This window comes from Balaenoptera borealis (assembly GCF_965194805.1).
Source record: "Balaenoptera borealis genome assembly, chromosome: 16".
Lineage (NCBI taxonomy): Eukaryota > Metazoa > Chordata > Mammalia > Artiodactyla > Balaenopteridae > Balaenoptera > Balaenoptera borealis.
The window spans coordinates 73,645,442-73,663,893 of record NC_138872.1 but is presented as its reverse complement, the minus strand read 5'-3'; positions in this window follow the sequence as shown (position 1 = coordinate 73,663,893).

Below are 18,452 nucleotides of genomic sequence, written 5' to 3'. Positions count from 1 at the left end.
GGGTCGCGGCCGCACGTAGCCCCGCCCCTCGCTTTGGCCGCGGCGCCATTGCGCTCGGGAGGAGCGTGTTCCCCCGGCAACCAGGGCTCGCGGGGCCCCCGTGAACTGCCCAGCACCCGGTTTTGCTGACCCCGGACCTGAGGGCGTAGGCGGAGCGGGCTTGTTGGCCGCGTGCGTCAGGGCGTGAGGGCAGAGGCGGCTGCTCTTCCCGGAGGTCTCCGGCCGCAGGGTGTAGGGTGGGCCTCCTCCCTCCCCCGCTCGAGCCGTTTTCCCTTTTTCTCGCCGTGCTGCTTTCATCCCGGTCACTAGTTTTCTTGACTGTGTACTGTGTGCTGGACGGTGTTCTAGGTGCTGTGGGGGTTACAAAGTGGATCTGATAAGGACTCTCGCCCAGTATCCTAGGTGTTTTAGGCGTAAGGAAGACGAAGAGATATAATGCGAGGTGGAAAGTGCTAGAAGCCTTTAGAAAGCTACCTGATTGGTGCGATGGCAATTGAGGAAAAGCAAGAGTCAGTCCACCCTTCGGGCACACGACACAGTGCTGAGGCTTCAGGCCCTCAAGGCAGTTTTGAAAACTCAAACTTCGTTGAGCAGTGGTGTCCAGCCTTTGAGAGGACTCTTTTATTCTGAAAGATGTCCACAAGTGTTTTCTAGTATCCAGTTCACGCCCCGTGCCTAGATACCAGGTATTCGCTAATGTTTTGTATTTTATTTTTATAGGTAATGACTAAAACTGTTCAGAATTCAGAAGGTGCCAAAGGGTATATGGTGAAAGGTCTTCCTCCCTCCTCTAGTTCAATTTCCTCCTGGCATGTACCTTTAGCTACATAAGTTTCCTTCAGATAGTGTGAATTCCCCAGATGCTCTCTGAATTTCTAAATAAATACGTATATAAATATAAGAAATTTCCCCCACACAAAATGGCAATTTGTAATACGCACTGTTGGGTGTGTTACACTTAAAGTATCTTGGAGATTGTCGCATATCAATACAAATACGTCTTCCTCATTCTTATTAACAGCTGCATGATATTCTTTATAAGAATGACCTGATTAGCCAGTCACCTACTGGTTAACATTTAGGTTGTTCCCAGTCTTCTAGCGACTACCGTGGTATAAAATGCTTTTAAGTGGCTTTGTGTATTTGAGAATCACAAAAGCATCTAAGTTTGAGTTACACAGTAGAAGGAGATGCATGATTAGTTCTGGAGATCCTTAATCCTCAAGAAGCAGGTAGCCTAGTTAGGGAGATAAACTTGTAAACAAATGACAGTAAAGTATAGGATGTTTTATTTAAGGGATGAATGCAGTGCTCTGAGCACAAAGGTATTAACTCGGAGTATCAGGGAAGGCTTCTTGGAGGAGGTAAGTTTTGAATGATACATAGATACTTTGCAGGAGAAGAGGGCTTAGGAGAGTGATATCAGACAGAGCGACAGTGGAAGGGCCTGGCATGCCCAGGGGAAGGTGGGTGGATAAAGTTTACAAGAGACAGATCTGGTGACGTAGCTTGTCCTGACTGTTAGGGCCTGGTTTGCTTATTAGGAAGTCTGGGCCTAAGCCTGCCAGCAGTGAGAACCCACCCAAAGAACTAGTGATGAAGATACCACTGGAGGTGGAATGGAGGATGAACTAAGGGAGAAGACTGAGAATAAGGCAATCAGAAAGAAAGGGGTTGAAAAGTCCATGCAGAAGGTGATGAAACATTTTTAATAACATAAATAAGGGGGAAAATAATGTTTTAAATAGCATGTATAATAATATGTTCTCAGTTTTTTAACCATTCCCCATGCATCTATACAAAAAAGGACAGAGGATATGCATCAAAATATTAACACTGGGGACTTCCCTGGTGGTCCAGTGGCTAAGGCTCCGCACTCCCAGTTCAGGGGGCCCAAGTTCCGTCCCTGGTCAGGGAACTAGATCCAACGTGCTGCAGCTAAAAGATCCTGTGTGCCGCAACTAAGACCTGGCGCAGCCAAATAAATATTAAAAAAAATATTAACATTGACTATATTAAAAAAATTCATAATGTTTTCATTTTTGCAGCCCCCCCAATTTATGTATCCATAAAAGCGGGATGCAGAATTATATACATGAAAATATGAAATATACAAAGTATGTCCAGTGTCTTATTTTTATGAAATCATGTATATGCACATATGATTTCATAAAAATATTAAATATTTAGGGGACTTCCCTTGCGGTCCAGTGGTTAAGACTGCACTTCCATTGCAGGGGGCACGGGTTCGATCCCTGATCGGGGAACTAAGATCCCGCATGGCACCGCCAAAAAAATGCATATATATATATTAAATATTTATATATATAAAGGACAGGAAGGATATCCTCAAAATGTTGAACATTTTGTTTCTATCTTTGCCAGTTTTATAGGTGAAAAATGGTATCTGAAAGTTTTAGGTTTTTTTTTTTGGCTGCACCGTGCAGCTTGCAGGATCTTAGTTCCCCCACCAGTGAAAGCGTCGAGTCCTAACCACTGGTCCACCAGGGAACTCCCTTATAGTTTTGTTTGTTGAGGGTGAGGCTGAGCATATATCTTATATGTAAGAGCCATTTGTAGGTTTTTTTCTGTGAACTATTTACGTCTTCTGTTTTGCTATTTGGTTTCTTATGGATTTGCAGGAGCTCTTTGTGTTTTCTGTGTTGCAATTAATTTGTCCCAGTGTTATTTATATTTCGTATTTATGCCTTTTTTTCCAATTAAACATTAAAATTTTTTTCAGGTAGTCAGTTGTATCTTTTTTCTTTTATGTGTGTTTGAATTTTGTGCTATACTGTGTAAAACAAGCTTTACACACAAAAAATATTTTTAAATTTCTCCCATGTTTTCTTTTGTATTTTTAAGGTTTTGTGTTTCATTTTAATCTTTGATTCATTTGGAATTTATTTTATTTTGGTAAGGAATGAGATAATCTGTGATATAATAAAAATATATATTTGGTCTTTGTCCGTGGTTCCTGGAACAGAACTAAAACCATTTGTTTTCTGAGAGATAGGAGGGTCTTTTGTTATCCATTACAGTCCCCTTTAGAATATACCTGAGTCTGTGCTATTGAGGTGAGTCAAGGTAGGGACCCTAGATAGCCTCAGGGTGCGGGCTGGTCACTAGGAAGACCAAACATGTGATTAGAGGATGGGAAGTCTCAGCCCCGTGCCCCCAACCTCTGGAGAGTGGAGCGGGGCTGGAGATGGGTTATAAAAATGCTTGAACAATCAGTGTGAGTGAACCCATTGATGTCCTGGCAGGGTGGTACATCCAGAGGGCATGGTAGCTCTGCATCACTCCCCCAGTACCTTGTCCTGTGCACCTCTTCCATTTGGGTGTGCCTGAGTTGTATCCTTTCTAATAAGCTATTAAACCTAAGTCAAGTGATTTCCTGAGTTGTGGGTCAGTCTCAAAATTTTTCAGTTTCCCCTAAGGAGGGGATTTTGTGGGAACCCCCAAATCTGTAGCCAAGTTGGACAGAAGTGTGGGTAGCTTAGGGACCTGGGACTTGCAACTAGTGTCTGAGGAGGCATTCCTGTGGGTTTGAACCCTTAACTGTGGGGGTTGCCCTAACTCCAGATAGTGTCAGGATTGAGTTGCTGGACACCCAGTTGGTGGTAGAGAATCAGATAGTTGGTTTCTGAGAATTGGTGCTTGGGAAAAACTCACAGGGAATCCAATTTACTTTTTCTTCCAGAATAATTAATGTTTTCCACCGTTAATGTGTAATGTAATTATTAACATATACTACATTCCCAGATGTATCTGGATCTACTTTGGACTATATTCAGTTCCATACTGTTGTAAGTTTCAACACCATATTGTTTTATTTACTATAGTTTTACAGTATGTTTCAAAATTTGGTAAGGCCAGATCCTCTTCATCAACCTTTTTTCAGAAAATTTCTGGCTATTTTGCATGTTTGTTTTTCTTTTTAAATAAATAATAGAATTAATCTAGTTTTTAAAAATCTCTTTTTTTTATTACTTTTAAAGTAAAATACATGTTTTAACAGGTGGACTATTCAAATTTATGCAGTGGAAGTGGAGATCGCAAAAGGCCAGGGGCTAGAGGCATTTCTCACATAAACTTGCTTACCTGCTGAATTAGCAGTTTGCTTGTACTATAACTGTTATTTGTCGGTGCGACTTAGGGTAGGCTTAAAGTGCTGGGTGGTGATTTGAGTTCAAACAATAAAAAACTATTTTTTCAATACTGTAAAAAAAAAAAATTGACTGAATTTCGAAACATGTGCTACATAGTTACAATTTCTAGTCTAGGAGTCTGAAGAGGTCAAGGAGATTCCAGAAAAGGGGCAGGTTTTGTATGGGGAGGTGAGGTAACTATATTGATTTTGGGTAATGTTTCTTCTGTTGTTGGCCATTCATTCTCTGAGTGTCTACTGTGTTGCCGAGTACTGTGCTTGGAGTAAATATACACATGAAAAGAGAAGGCCCCTTCAAAGACTTCCCAGTGTAGAGAGACAAACACACAATAACATACATAATATATACAATATACTAAAGGCCTGTTATGGTATGTATAATCTCAGTGCATGCTATTTAGAGAAGACTTCCTAAAGCAAATCTTTTTCTTAACTATTGAAAAAATATATTTGATTTTCTTATTACAAAAATAATACATAATCATTTTGGAAAAAGTAGCAGAAGCAAATAAATTTAAAATAAATTCATAATCTCATCGCTCAGAGGTGACCATTTGTGATGGTTAATTTTATGTGTCAATGTGGCTGGGCCATGGTGCCCAGATATTAGGTCAAACATTACTCTGGACATTTCTGTGAAGGTGTTTTTTTTTTTGGATAAGATTAACATTTAAATTGGTGGATTTAAAATTTAAACATTAAATTTACTCTATTGTAAAGTAGAGTATCCTACAATAACGGGTGGGCCTCCTCCAACCAGCCAAAGGCCTTAATAGAGCAAAGGCATATCTCCCCCTAGCAAGAATAAATTCTGCTAGCAGACAGCCTTTGGGTTACCAACCCTTTATGATCATGTGAGCCAATTCCTTAAGGTAAATCAATCTGTCTCTCATTTTAACGTGGATGATGCCCTGCCTGTCTTCACTTTAACAGTAGATACGCTGTGAGGCTGTATATCTATATATCTAGATTGATATGTATAGATAGATATCTAGATACACATTCTGTTGGTTCTGTTTCTCAGGAGAATCTTGACTAATACAGATTATGGTGCTGATAAGGCTTCTAAAGGGGCAGAATATTAAGGATGAATTTTCTGAATTGGTTCTGTGGTTTTTGGAATTGGCTCTCTAATATTAGATTTAAAGACTAATGATTCTGTTTCTAATAATAAAGAGAGTAGTAGTAATGGTATAGTTCATGGCATGTTATGAAAATAGAAATATGCAAAATATCCCAATTGGATGCTCCTAATCAAACACAAGAGGCAAGGACCTGGGTAACCATATATATGATGCCTTCGAACATTTTTGTCAAACTAATGAATATAATGAGGTTGGCTGGTTGCTTCTAATGTCACTGGACAAAGTGGGGGAAGAAAAGGATGAGATCAGGGATTCAAATTCCCAGCTTAAGCAATATATAAATCACCTGAAAGCTTCTCTGTCTATCCTGAAAGAGACTTTTAGCTCCTATAGCCACAGGGCTGAGATTGCTGAAATCTTATCATGTGAGTGGCTGAATTACAATGCAAATTGAGAAGTGAGGGCATTATGAGGAAGGAATGGGATCTGAAATTTGGAGTGGGACGTGTGAGAATACCCTGATGAAGCTGGGGACATTGAGCCCCTACATTCTGTTGAATCGTCTTTGCCAGTAGAAGCAGCCTCTCTAACCCTGTCTGTGGAGATTTATGCTACGTTGCGCTATGAAACTGTTATGGCCTCCCCTGAGGCAGTTGCCTTGCAAAATACTGGTGATTCTCTTCAGGACTCACCCCTTTTTGCTTCTGAAACTGTAACTAAAGTCTCAGTAGGCCCTGGAGGCACAAGTAAGTTACATGAAGAAGTGGCCTAAATGTCCATGATCCCAACTCATGCTGTCTTACCTGCTCTCTCTCAGCCTGCACCTGTGGCCTCATAGGAAGTTCCCTGTGATCAGTTGACAGAGGATGAGAAAACTTGGGCCTGGTTTACTGATGGTTCTGCAGGACATGCAGGCTCCACCTAAAAGTGGACAGCTGTAGTACTATAGCTCCTTTCTGGGACATTCCTGAAGGATAATGGTAAAGGGAAATCCTCCCAGTGGGCAGAACTTCAAGCAATGCAACTGGTTTTTCATTTTGCTTAGAAAGAGAAAAGGCCTGATGAGTGATTATATGCCAGTTCATGGGCTATGGCCAATGCTTTGGATGGTCAGGGACTTGAAAGAAACATGATTAGAAAATTGATGACAAGGAAGTCTTGGAAAGAGATACATGGATTGACCTCTCTGAATGGGTGAACAACGTGAAGATATTTGTGTTCCATGTGAATGCTCACCAAAGGGTGACCTCAGCAGAGGAAGATTTTCGTAAGTGGCTAGAATAATTTATTCTGTGGATACCAGTTGGCCTCTTTTCCCAGCCACCCCTGTCATTGCCCAGTGAAGTTATGAAAAAAGTGGCCCTGGGGGCAGGGATGGAGGTTATGCATGGGATCAGCAACGTGGACTTCCATTCACCGAGGCTAACTTGACTACCCCCACCGCTGAGTGCTCAATCTGAGCACTGAGGTTGAGTGATATGACACTCAATCCCTGATATGACACCATTCCCTGGGGTGATCAGCCAGCTACGTGGTGGTAGGTTGATTACACTGCACCATACGTCTGTCATGGAAGGGGCAACATTTTGTTATTGGAATAGACACTCTGGATATGGATTTGCTTTCCCTGCACACAATGCTTCTGCCAAAACTACCATCTGTGGACTTAGAGAATGCCTTATCCACTATCATGGTATTCCACACAGCATTGCTTCTGTTCAAAGAACTCATGTGATAGCAAAGGAAGTGCAGCAATGGGCCCATGCTCATGGAATTCACTGATGTTACCATGTTCCCCACCCTCCTGAAGCAGCTTGATAGAATGGCAGAATGGCTTGTCGAAGACTCAGGTATTGGGCTAGCTAGGTGGCAGTCCCTTGCAGGGATGGGAAAAAGTTCTCCGGGAGGCTTATATGCTCTGAATCAATGTCCAATATATAATGCAGTTTCTCCCATAGCCAGGATTCACAGGTATCTAGGAGTAGAAATGAGAGTGGCAGTCCTAATGACCCACTAGTAAAATGTTCGCTACCTGTCCTCATGACCTTATGCTCTACTAGCCTACAGGTCTTAGTTCCAAAGGGAGAAATGCTTTTACTAGGGGACACAATAATAATTCCATGGAACTGGAAATTAATACTGCCACTCAGCCACTTTGAGCTCCTCATGCTTCTGGGTCAACAGGGAAAGAAGAGTTTTACTGGGCTGACAGGGGTGATTGATCCTGACTACCAAAGGGAAATTGAGGAATTCCCTGGCGGCCCAGTGGTTAAGGCTCGGCGTTTTCACTGCGGGGGCCCATGTTCGATCCCTGGTCAGGGAACTGGGATGCTGCAAGCTGCACAGTGCAGACAAAAACAGCAACAACAACAACAAAACAAACAAAAAAACAAAGGGAAATTGGACTACTCCTCCACAACACAGATATGTCTGGGATACAAGAGATCCCAGAGGGTGTCTCTTAGTAGTACCATGCCTGTGATTAAAGTCAGTGGAAAACTATAACAACTCAATTCAGGCAGGATTACTAATGGCCCAGGACCCTTCAGGCATGAGGATTTGGGCCACTCCAACAAGTAAAGAACTGTGACTAGCTGAAGTGCTTGCTGAGGGCAGCAGGAACACCATATGGGAGTGGAAGAAGGTAGTTCTAAATACCATCGGCAACCACACGACCAGTTACAGAAACGAGGACTGTATTTGTCATGAGTATTTCTTCCTTATGTTATTATTAATACGTGTGTGTGTGTCTTGAGCAAATATCTTTGTTTTCTTCTCTCATTCCTTTATCATGTAACATAGTCATGGAACATTATTGACTTTATGTCATAGTATTTATTGTTAACTTTATAGCATAGTTTTTAAGTTATGGGATATCAGGAAGAAGAATAAACATCACCCAAGGACTTTGCATCCTCTTCTGGGGAAAGGGTTAGGGTGTTTTCAGTTGTCTATGCAGGAGAGTTGTATCATGTTCGGCAAAATTATGACCTTGTTATTGTCTTTATTCAATTATTAAATTTGAGGAGATGCATATGAGTGCCAACTAGACAAGGGGTGGACTTGTGATGGTTATGTGTTAACCTGACTGGGCCACAGTACACAGATATATGGACAAACATTATTCTGGATGTTTCTGTAAAGGTGTGTTTTGGATACGATTAACATTTAACTCTGTGGACTTTGAGTAAAGCAGATTATGCTATATAACATGTGTGGGCCTCATTCAATCAGTTGAAGACCTTAATAGAACAAAAACCTTACCTCCCCCTAGCAAGACAGAGTTCTGCCAGCTGACTGCCTTTGGACTTGAACTGCAGCTCTTCCCTGGGTCTCCAGTCTGCTGCCCTATCCTGCAGATTTTGAACTCACCAAGCTTCCACGGTCACGTGAGCCAATCCCTTAAAGTACCTCTCTCTCTCTCTCTTTCTCTGTCTCTCTGTGGTGCATGTGTATGTGTGTGTATAGTACAGGTATACCTCGTTTTATTGCACTTCATTTTATTGCATTTCACAAATATTCCGCTTTCTACAAATTGAGGGTTTGTGACAACCCTGCATTGAGGAAAGTCTACTGGTACCATTTTTCTAACACCATTTGTTTATTTCATGTCTCTGTGTCACATTTTACTAATTCTTGCAATATTTCAGATTTTTTCATTATTATTATCTTTGTTATGGTGACCTGTGATCAGTGACCTTTGATGTTACTGTTGTAATTATTTGGGGGCACCATGAAACCTGCCCACATGAGATGGTGAGTTTAATAAATGTGGGCATTCTGACTGCTCCATCTACCAGCCATTTCCCCATCTCTCTCCCCCTCCTTGGGCCTCCTTATTTTCTGAGACACACACTTTTTTTTTTTTTAATTTCATATTTCAAATTTTAATTTTTTTGAATTTTTGAATTTTATTTATTTTTTATACAGCAGGTTCTTATTAGTTATCCATTTTATACATATTAGTGTATACATGTCAATCCCAATCTCCCAATTCATAACGCCCCACCCCCCGCCACTTTCCCCCCTTGGTGTCTGAGACACAAAAATTTTGAAACAGGGCCAATTAATAATTCTACAGTGGCCTCTGAATGTTCAAGTGAAAGAAAGGGTCTCATGTCTCTCATGTTAAAAGCTAGAAATAATTAAGCTTAGTGAGGAAGGCATGTCGAAATTTGAGACAGGCTGAAAGCTAGGCCTCCTGTGCCAGTTAGCCAAGTTGTGAATGCAAAGGAAAAGTTTTTGAAGGAAACTGCAAGTGCTACTCCAGTGAACACACAAATAAAAAAGCAAAACGGCCTTATTGCTGATATGGAGAAAGTTTTAGTGGCCTGGTTAGAAGATCAAACCAACCACAACATTCCCTTAAATCAAAGCCTAATCCACAGGAAGGCCCTAACTCTCTTCAATTCTATGAAGGCTGAGACAGGTAAGGAAACTGCAGAGTAAAAGTTTGAAGCTAGCTGAGGTTGGTTCACGAGGTCTAAGGAAAGAAGCCATCTCTATAATGTAAAAGTGCAAGGTGAAGCCACATGTGCTGATGTAGAAGCTGCAGCAATTTATCCAGAAGATCTAGCGAAGATAATTAATGAAGCTGGCTACACTAAATAACAGATTTTCAATGTAGATTAAACAGCCTTATATTGGAAGAAGATGCTGTCTAGGACTCTTATACCTAGAGAGGAGAAGTCAATGCCTGGCTTCAAAGCTTCAAAGGACAGGCAGACTCTCTTGTTAGGGGCTAATGCAGCTGGTGACTTTAATTTGAAACTAGTGCTCATTTACCATTCTGAAAATCCTAAGGCCCTTAAGAATTATGCAAAATCTATTCTGCCTACGGTTTATAAGTGGAACAGCAAAGCCTGGATGATAGAACATCTGTTTATAATATAGTTTATTGAGTAATTAAAGCCCACTGAGACCTACTGCTCAGAAAAAGATTCCTTTCCAAATATTACTACTCACTGACAATACACCTAGTCACCCAAGAGCTCTGATGGAATGTACGATGAGATTAACGTTGTTTTCATGCCTGCTAACACAACATCCATTCTGCAGTCCATGGATCAAGGAGAAATTTTGACTTTCAAGTCTTATGACTTAAGAAATAAATTTCATAAGGCTATAGCTGCCATAGACAGTGATTCCTCTGATGGATTTGGGCAAAGTCAATTGAAAATCTTCTGGGGACTTCCCTGGTGGTGCAGTGGTTAAGAATCCGCCTGCCAATGCAGGGGACATGGGTTCAAGCCCTGGTGCAGGAAGATCCCACATGCTGTGGAGCAACTAAGCCTGTGCGCCACAACTGCTGAGCCTGTGCTCTAAAGCCTGTGAGCCACAACTACTGAGCCCACGTACCACAACTACTGAAGCCCGTGTGCCTAGAGCCTGTGCTGTGCAACAAGAGAAGCCACTGCAATAAGAAGCCCGTGCACCGCAACGAAGAGTAGACCCCTCTCGCCACAACTAGAGAAAGCCCCTGCACAGCAGCAAAGACCCAACACAGCCAAAAATAAATAAATAAATAATTTTTTAAAAAAAAAGAAAAGAAAACCTTCTGGAAAGGATTCACCATTGTAGATGCTATTAAGAACGTTAAGAAAATATTTGTAATTTATGGGAAGAGGTCAAAACATCAACGCTAACAGGAGTTTGGAAGAAGTTGATTTCAACCCTCATGGATGACTTTGAGGGGTTCAAGACTTCAGTGGAGGAAGTAACTGCAGACGTGGTGGAAACAAGAGAGCCAGAATTAGAAGTGGGAGTCTGAAGATGTGACTGCATTGCTGTAACCTCCAGATACAACTTTAATGGATGAGGAGTTGCTTCTTATGGTTGAAGAAAGAAGATGGTTTCTTTTTTCTTCTTTACTTTTTAAAAAATATGTATTTATTTATTTTGGCTGCACTGGGTCATGTGGGCTCTTTTTTTTAGTTACGGCATGTGGGCACTTAGTTGTGGCACGTGGGCTCTTAGTTGTGGCATGCGTGATCTAGTTCCCTGACCAGGGATCAAACTTGGGCCCCCTGCGTTGGGAGCACGAAGTCTTAACCACTGGACCACCAGGGAACTCCCAAGAAAGTGGTTTCTTGAAATGGAACCTATGCATGGTGAAGATGCTGTGAAGATTGTTAAAATAACAAAGGATTTAGAATATTACATAAACTCAGTTGATAAAGCAGCAGCAGGATTTAAGAGGACTGATTCCAGTTTTGAAAGAAGTTCTACTGTGGATAACATGCTATAAAACAGCATTGCGCGCTACAGAGAAATCGTTCGTGATGGGAATGCTCAATTGATGCAGCAAACTTCATCACTGCCTTATTTTTAAAAAATTGTGACAGCCACCCCAGCCTTCAGCAACCTGATCAGTCATCAGATATCAGCAATACGCTCCACCAGCAAAAAGATTACAACTCACTGAAGACTCAAATGATAGCAGTTTTTAGCAGTAAGGTATTTTTAGATTAAGATGTGTACTTTTTTTTTTTTAACAAATAATGCTATCACACACTTAGTAGACTACATTATAGTGTAAACATAACTTTTATATGCACTGGGAAGCCAAAAAATTTGTGTGACTTGCTTTGTTGTGATAGTCTCTTTATTGGAGTGGTCTGCAGTATCTCCAGGGTATGCCTGTACACACACACACACATCCCTATATATGTAAAGATATATATATATATACATAACAAAAATCATACAGTATTTGTCTTTTTGTGACTGAATTATTCCACTTAGCAGACGTCCTCAAGTTTCATTCGTGTTACAGCATACTGCAGAATTTCCTTCCTTTTTAAGGCTGGACAACATTCCATTGATGGTATATACCACATTATGCTTATCCATGCATCCATTGATGAACACTTGGGCTGTTTCCATGTTTTAGCTATTGTGAATAATGCTGCCATGAAACGGGTGGACAAATATCTCTTCGAAACCCTACTTTCAGTTCTTTTGGGTATATACCCAGAAGTGGAATTGCTGAGTCATATAGTAATTCCAATTTTAATTTTTTGAGGACCCATCATACTGTTTTCCACAGTAGCTGTACCATTTTACATCCCCAGCAACAGTGCACAAGTGTTCTAATTTCTCAACATCCTCATCAACACTTGTTGTTTTCTGTTTTTTGATAGTAGCCATCCTAATGGGTATGAGGTGGGTATCTCATTGTAATTTTGATTTGCATTTCCCTTATGATTAGTGATGTTGAACTCCTTTCATGTGCTTATTTGCTATTTGTATATCTTCTTTGGAGAAATATCTATTCAAGTCCTTTGACCATTTTTGAATTGGTTGTTTTTTGTTGTTGTTGTTGAGTTTTAGGAGTTCTCTGTATATTCTGAATATTAATCCCTTATCAGATGTATGATTTGCAAATATTTTCTCTCATTCTGTGGGTTACCTTTTTACTCTGTGGATACTGTTTCTTGATGAACAACGTTTTAAAATTTTCATGAAATCCAATTTGTCTATTTTTTATTTTGTTACGTGTGCCTTTGGTGTCATATCCAAGAAATCATTGCCAAATCAAATGTTTTGAAGCTTTTGTCCTTTTTATTCTAAGAGTTTTATTGTTTTAGGTCTTACATTTAGGTCCTTGACCTATTTTTAATTAATATTTGTATAAGGTGTTAGGTCAGGGTCCAGCTTCATTCTTTTGCATGTGAATATCCAGTTTTGCCAGCACTATTTGTTGGAAAGATTGTTCACCCTATTGAATGGTCTTGGCACCCTTGTCAAAAATCCTTTAACCATAGATGTTTATTTCTGAGCTCTTTATTCTATTCCATTGGTCTATATGTCTGTCTTTATGCCAATACCATACTGTTTTGATTACCATAGTTTTGTAGTAAGTTTTTTTTTTTTTTTTTAAACATCTTTATTGAAGTATAATTGCCTTACAATGGTGTGTTGTAGTAAGTTTTGAAATCAGGAAGTGTGAGTCTTCCAGTTTTGTTCTTCTTCAAGGTTGTTTTAGGACATATACAGGGTCCCTTGAGACTCCATATGAATTTTAGGATAGGTTTTTCTATTTCTGCAAAAAATATCATTGGAATTTTGATAGAGATTGCATTGAATCTACAGATTGCTTTGGGTAGTATTGCCATTTTAACAATATTAAGTCTTCCAATCCATGAATATGGGTTGTGTTCCATTTATTTATATCCTTTTTAATTTCCTTCAGCAATATTTTGTACTTTTCATTGTATGAGTCTCTCACCTCCTTGGTTAAATTACTTCCTAAGCTTTTTTTTTTTTCTTTTTGGTGCTATTGTAAATAGAATTATTTTTGTAATTTCTTGTCAGATTGTTTATTATTGGTGTGTAGAAATGCAACTGATTTTTTCATGTTAACTTTTTAATCTGCTACTTTGCCAAATTCATTTATTAGTTCTAATAGCTTTTTTATGGAGTCTTTAGGGTTTTCTACATATGAGATCATATCATCTGCAAACGGAGATAATTTTACCTCTTCCTTTCCAATCTGGATGCCTTTTATTTCTTTTCCTGCCTAATTGTTCTGGCTAGAACTTTCAGTACTATGTTGAACAGAAGTGGTGAAAGTGGGCATCCTTGCCATACTCCTGTTCTGGAGGCTGGAAAGTGCAAGATCAAGGTGCCAGCCTGGTCAGGTGAGGGTCTTCTTCCTGGTTCACAGCCAGTGCCTTTTTTCTGTGTCTTCATATAGTGGAAGGGGCTGGGGGTCTCTGTGGTATCTCTTTTATAAGAGCACTAATCCTTTCCATGAGGGCTGTATTATGTTGCTGTATTATGTTGCCCCCATGGAACTTGAGAACAAGGAGAACTGATGGAAATAAAATGATGCTTATGCTGTTTGCTATGCTGTAAGCAATAAAGTCCTTTGTCTCTGATCCAGGAGTCTCTGTTTTTGGCCACCATCTATGAAGCGGTATCAGGCTAACTTATTAGTTTGTAAGTAGGATAAAATTAACTCTCAGACCTGACAGTTTGCCAAATGGTAATTTTCTATTGTGATCATTCTTTTTTTTTTTAACATCTTTATTGGAGTATAATTACTTTACAATGGTGTGTTGGTTTCTGCTGTATAACAAAGTGAATCAGCTATACATGTACATATATTCCCATATCTCCTCCCTCTTGCATCTCCCTCCCACCCTCCCTATCCCACCCCTCTAGGTGGACACAAAGCACTGAGCTGATCTCCCTGTGCTATGTGGCTGCTTCCCACTAGCTATCTATTTTACATTTGGTAGTGTATATATGTCCATGCCACTCTCTCACTTCATCCCAGCTTACCTTCCCCCTCCCCGTGTCCTCAAGTCCATTCTCTACATCTGCATCTTTATTCCTGTCCTGTCCCTAGGTTCTTCAGAACCAATTTTTTTTTTTTTTTTTTTTTTTTAGATTCCATATATATGTGTTAGCATACGGTATTTGTTTTTCTCTTTCTGACTTCCTTCGCTCTGTATGACAGTCTCTAGGTCCATCCACCTCACTACAAATAACTCAATTTCATTTCTTTTTATGACTGACTAATATTCCATTGTATATTTGTGCCACATCTTTTTTTTTTTAACATCTTTATTGGAGTATAATTGCTTTACAATGGTGTGTTAGTTTCTGCTTTATAACAAAGTGAATCAGTTATACATATACATATGTTCCCATATCTCTTCCCTCTTGCATCTCCCTCCCTCCCACCCTCCCTATCCCACCCCTCTAGGTGGTCACAAAGCACCGAGCTGATCTCCCTGTGCTATGCAGCTGCTTCCCACTAGCTATCTATTTTACGTTTGGTAGTGTATATATGTCCATGCCACTCTCTCACCCTGTCACATCTTACCCCTCCCCCTCCCCATATCCTCAAGTCCATTCTCTAGTTGGTCTGTGTCTTTATTCCCTTCTTGCCACTAGGTTCTTCATGACCTTTTTTTTTTTTTTTTCCCTTAGATTCTATATATATGTGTTAGCATACTGTATTTGTTTTTCTCTTTCTGACTTACTTCACTCTGTATGACAGACTCTAACTCCATCCACCTCACTACAAATACCTCCATTTTGTTTCTTTTTATGGCTGAGTGATATTCCATTGTATATTTGTGCCACATCTTCTTTATCCATTCGTCTGTCGATGGACACTTAGGTTGCTTCCATGTCCTGGCTATTGTAAATAGAGCTGCAATGAACATTGTGGTACATGACTCTTTTTGAATTATGGTTTTCTCTGGGTATATGCCCAGTAGTGGGATTGCTGGGTCATATGGTAGTTCTATTTTTAGTTTTTTAAGGAACCTCCATACTGTTCTCCATAGTGGCTGTACCAATTTACATTCCCATCAATAGTGCAAGAGGGTTCCCTTTTCTCCGCACCCTCTCCAGCATTTATTGTTTGTAGGTTTTTTGATGATGGCCATTCTGACTGGTGTGTGGTGATACCTCATTGTAGTTTTGATTTGCATTTCTCTAATGATTAGTGATGTTGAGCATCCTTTCATGTGTTTGTTGGCAATCTGTATATCTTCTTTGGAGAAATGTCTATTTAGGTCTTCTGCCCATTTTTGGATTGGGTTGTTTGTTTTTTTGATATTGAGCTGCATGAGCTGCTTGTATATTTTGGAGATTAATCCTTTGTCAGTTGCTTTGTTTGCCAATCTTTTCTCCCATTCTGAGGGTTGTCTTTTCGTCTTGTTTATGGTTTCCTTTGCTATGCAAAAGCTTTTAAGTTTCATTAGGTCCCATTTGTTTATTTTTGTTTTTATTTCCATTTCTCTAGGAGGTGGATCAAAAAGGATCTTGCTGTGATTTATGTCATAGAGTTTTCTGCCTATGTTTTCCTCTAAGAGTTTTATAGTGTCTGGCCTTACATTTAGGTCTTTAATCCATTTTGAGTTTATTTTTGTGTATGGTGTTAGGGAGTGTTCTAATTTCACTCTTTTACGTGTAGCTGTCAAGTTTTTCCAGCACCACTTATTGAAGAGGCTGTCCTTTCTCCATTGTATATTCTTGCCTCCTTTATCATATTTTGATCATTCTTTATATATTTATGTTAATTGGAATTCTACTGTAAGGAAGATCTTTCCCTTCTCCCCTTCTCTCAAGGATCCTTGTTTTATTCTTAGATTGTAGTCAGTTATAGTCTTTATTTTGATCCTCAAATTAGGAGCTCTTCAAATTGGCTCTTTTGTTTTTTGACTTGTCCCCGTCATTTTCTGAGCACTTTACTTTTTGGCAGCACAGTACAAAATGTTCCAAACGCATCTTGTATTTTCTTAGCCCCAGCTGTGAAACCAGCCGTTTCTCCAAAGAGCTCTGGACTTCTTATTGGTTAATCATATTTGGAAAGTAACATCTGGATGCTAGGTATGCTTACTGCTACTAGGGTGTCATTGCCACTAGACCCTCTCAGCAGAATATTTGTATGAACACATACACATCTATATCAATCTGTATATATAGGAAAACCATCCATTTATACTCATACTTTCAGTTCTAATCCAATACCACAAGGTTCATTCTAGTACTTCCCCTTTCCTTATTTGTAACTTCTTTATACAACAGTGAGATATCATTCAGTATAGTTTTAATTTGCACTTCATGTAAGTGAAATTGAGCTTCTTTCCTATGTTTAAAAGCCATTTGTTTTTCTTTATCTGAGCACTGACTGTACATCTTCTCTCATTTTTCTATGGATTATTGGTCTTGTTCTTTTTTCTAGGACTTCTTTTTATATTAGGGAAATTAGTTCTGCATATATGTTTTTCTCACTTCATGATTTGTCTTTTTTAAAAAATTAATTAATTAATTAATTTTTGGCTGCATAGGTCTTCGTTGCTGTGCCACCAGGGAAGTCCCATTGTGTTTTTAAATATCAAGGCAGAATGTATACTCAATCACAGCTTTCATTTTTTCTGTGGCTAACAGTTTTCTAGTTTTCTATTGTGTATTTTTTGTCTATGGGTAAGATTAGCTGCTCTTTTCTACCATTTTAATAGTAATTTTGTATGAAAGGTTGCATTAGACTGCATAACAAAATACCACAGACTGGGTGGCTTAAAAAATAGAATATTTTTCCCTCAGAGCTCTGCAGCCTCGAAGTCCAAGATCAAGGTGTTGGCAGGCTTGGTTTCTTCTGAGGCCACTCTCCTTGGCTTGCAGATGGCTGCCTTCGCACTGTGTCCTCACATAGTTTTTGTTCTGTGCACACTCGCAATTCTGGCATCCAAATTTTCTCTTTTTATTAGGACCCCAGTCAGATTAGTTTAGGGCTCAATCTACAGAACTCATTTTAAATTAATCATCTCTTTAAAGACCTTATCTCCAAATAGAGTCACATTCTGAGGTACTAGGGGTTAGAACTTCAGCATACAAACTTCTAGGGTACACAGTTCATCTCATAACAAAGGTGTTTGTCACTTTCTTCTTTCTTTTTTTTTTAACATCTTTGTGGGATTATAATTGCTTTACAATGGTGTGTTATTTTCTGCTGTATCACAAAGTGAATCAGCTATACGTATACATATATCCCCATATCCCCTCCCTCTTGCGTCTCCCTCCCACTCTCCCTATCCCACCCCTCTAGGTGGTCACAAAGCACCGAGCTGATCTCCCTGTGTTACGCGGCTGCTTCCAACTAGCTATCTATTTTACATTTGGTAGTGTATATATTTCCATGCCACTCTCTCACTTCGTCCCAGCTTACCCTTCTTCTTTCTTTTTTTAATCCATTATTAAATGAATTGTGTTTTCCAACCATTTTCAAGTGTCCTCTGTGAAGGAAGGGCAAGAGGGACCAAGGTAGTTTTCCAGGCTTCACAGTGCAAAGGTTTTCAGCTGCCACAATCAGACTGTCTCATTCAATGTGGCCCTTTTTGTAGTTTTTGTGTAGCCCTGCTTTCTTTGCTTCTCTGTTCTAAACAGGGCTTTTGCCCCAGACCTGTGCTCTCTGGCATCATCACTAGTCATTGCACACAGGAAACATAGCCCCTGCATTTTAGGTGAGCTCTTTATCTACTTTCTGAGATTTTCATATCTGAGTTTCCCAGACATTCTTTTGGACATTCTGTACCTCCTCTTTCTACTATGTTCCCTATAGCTTTAACCCAACCTCAGTTCATTTTATCCCTACTTCTGCTCTGATTGTTTAGAACAGCAAACATTTTCACTTTCACATGAACTTCTCATCCTCAGTGAATCTGTTTTCTCAT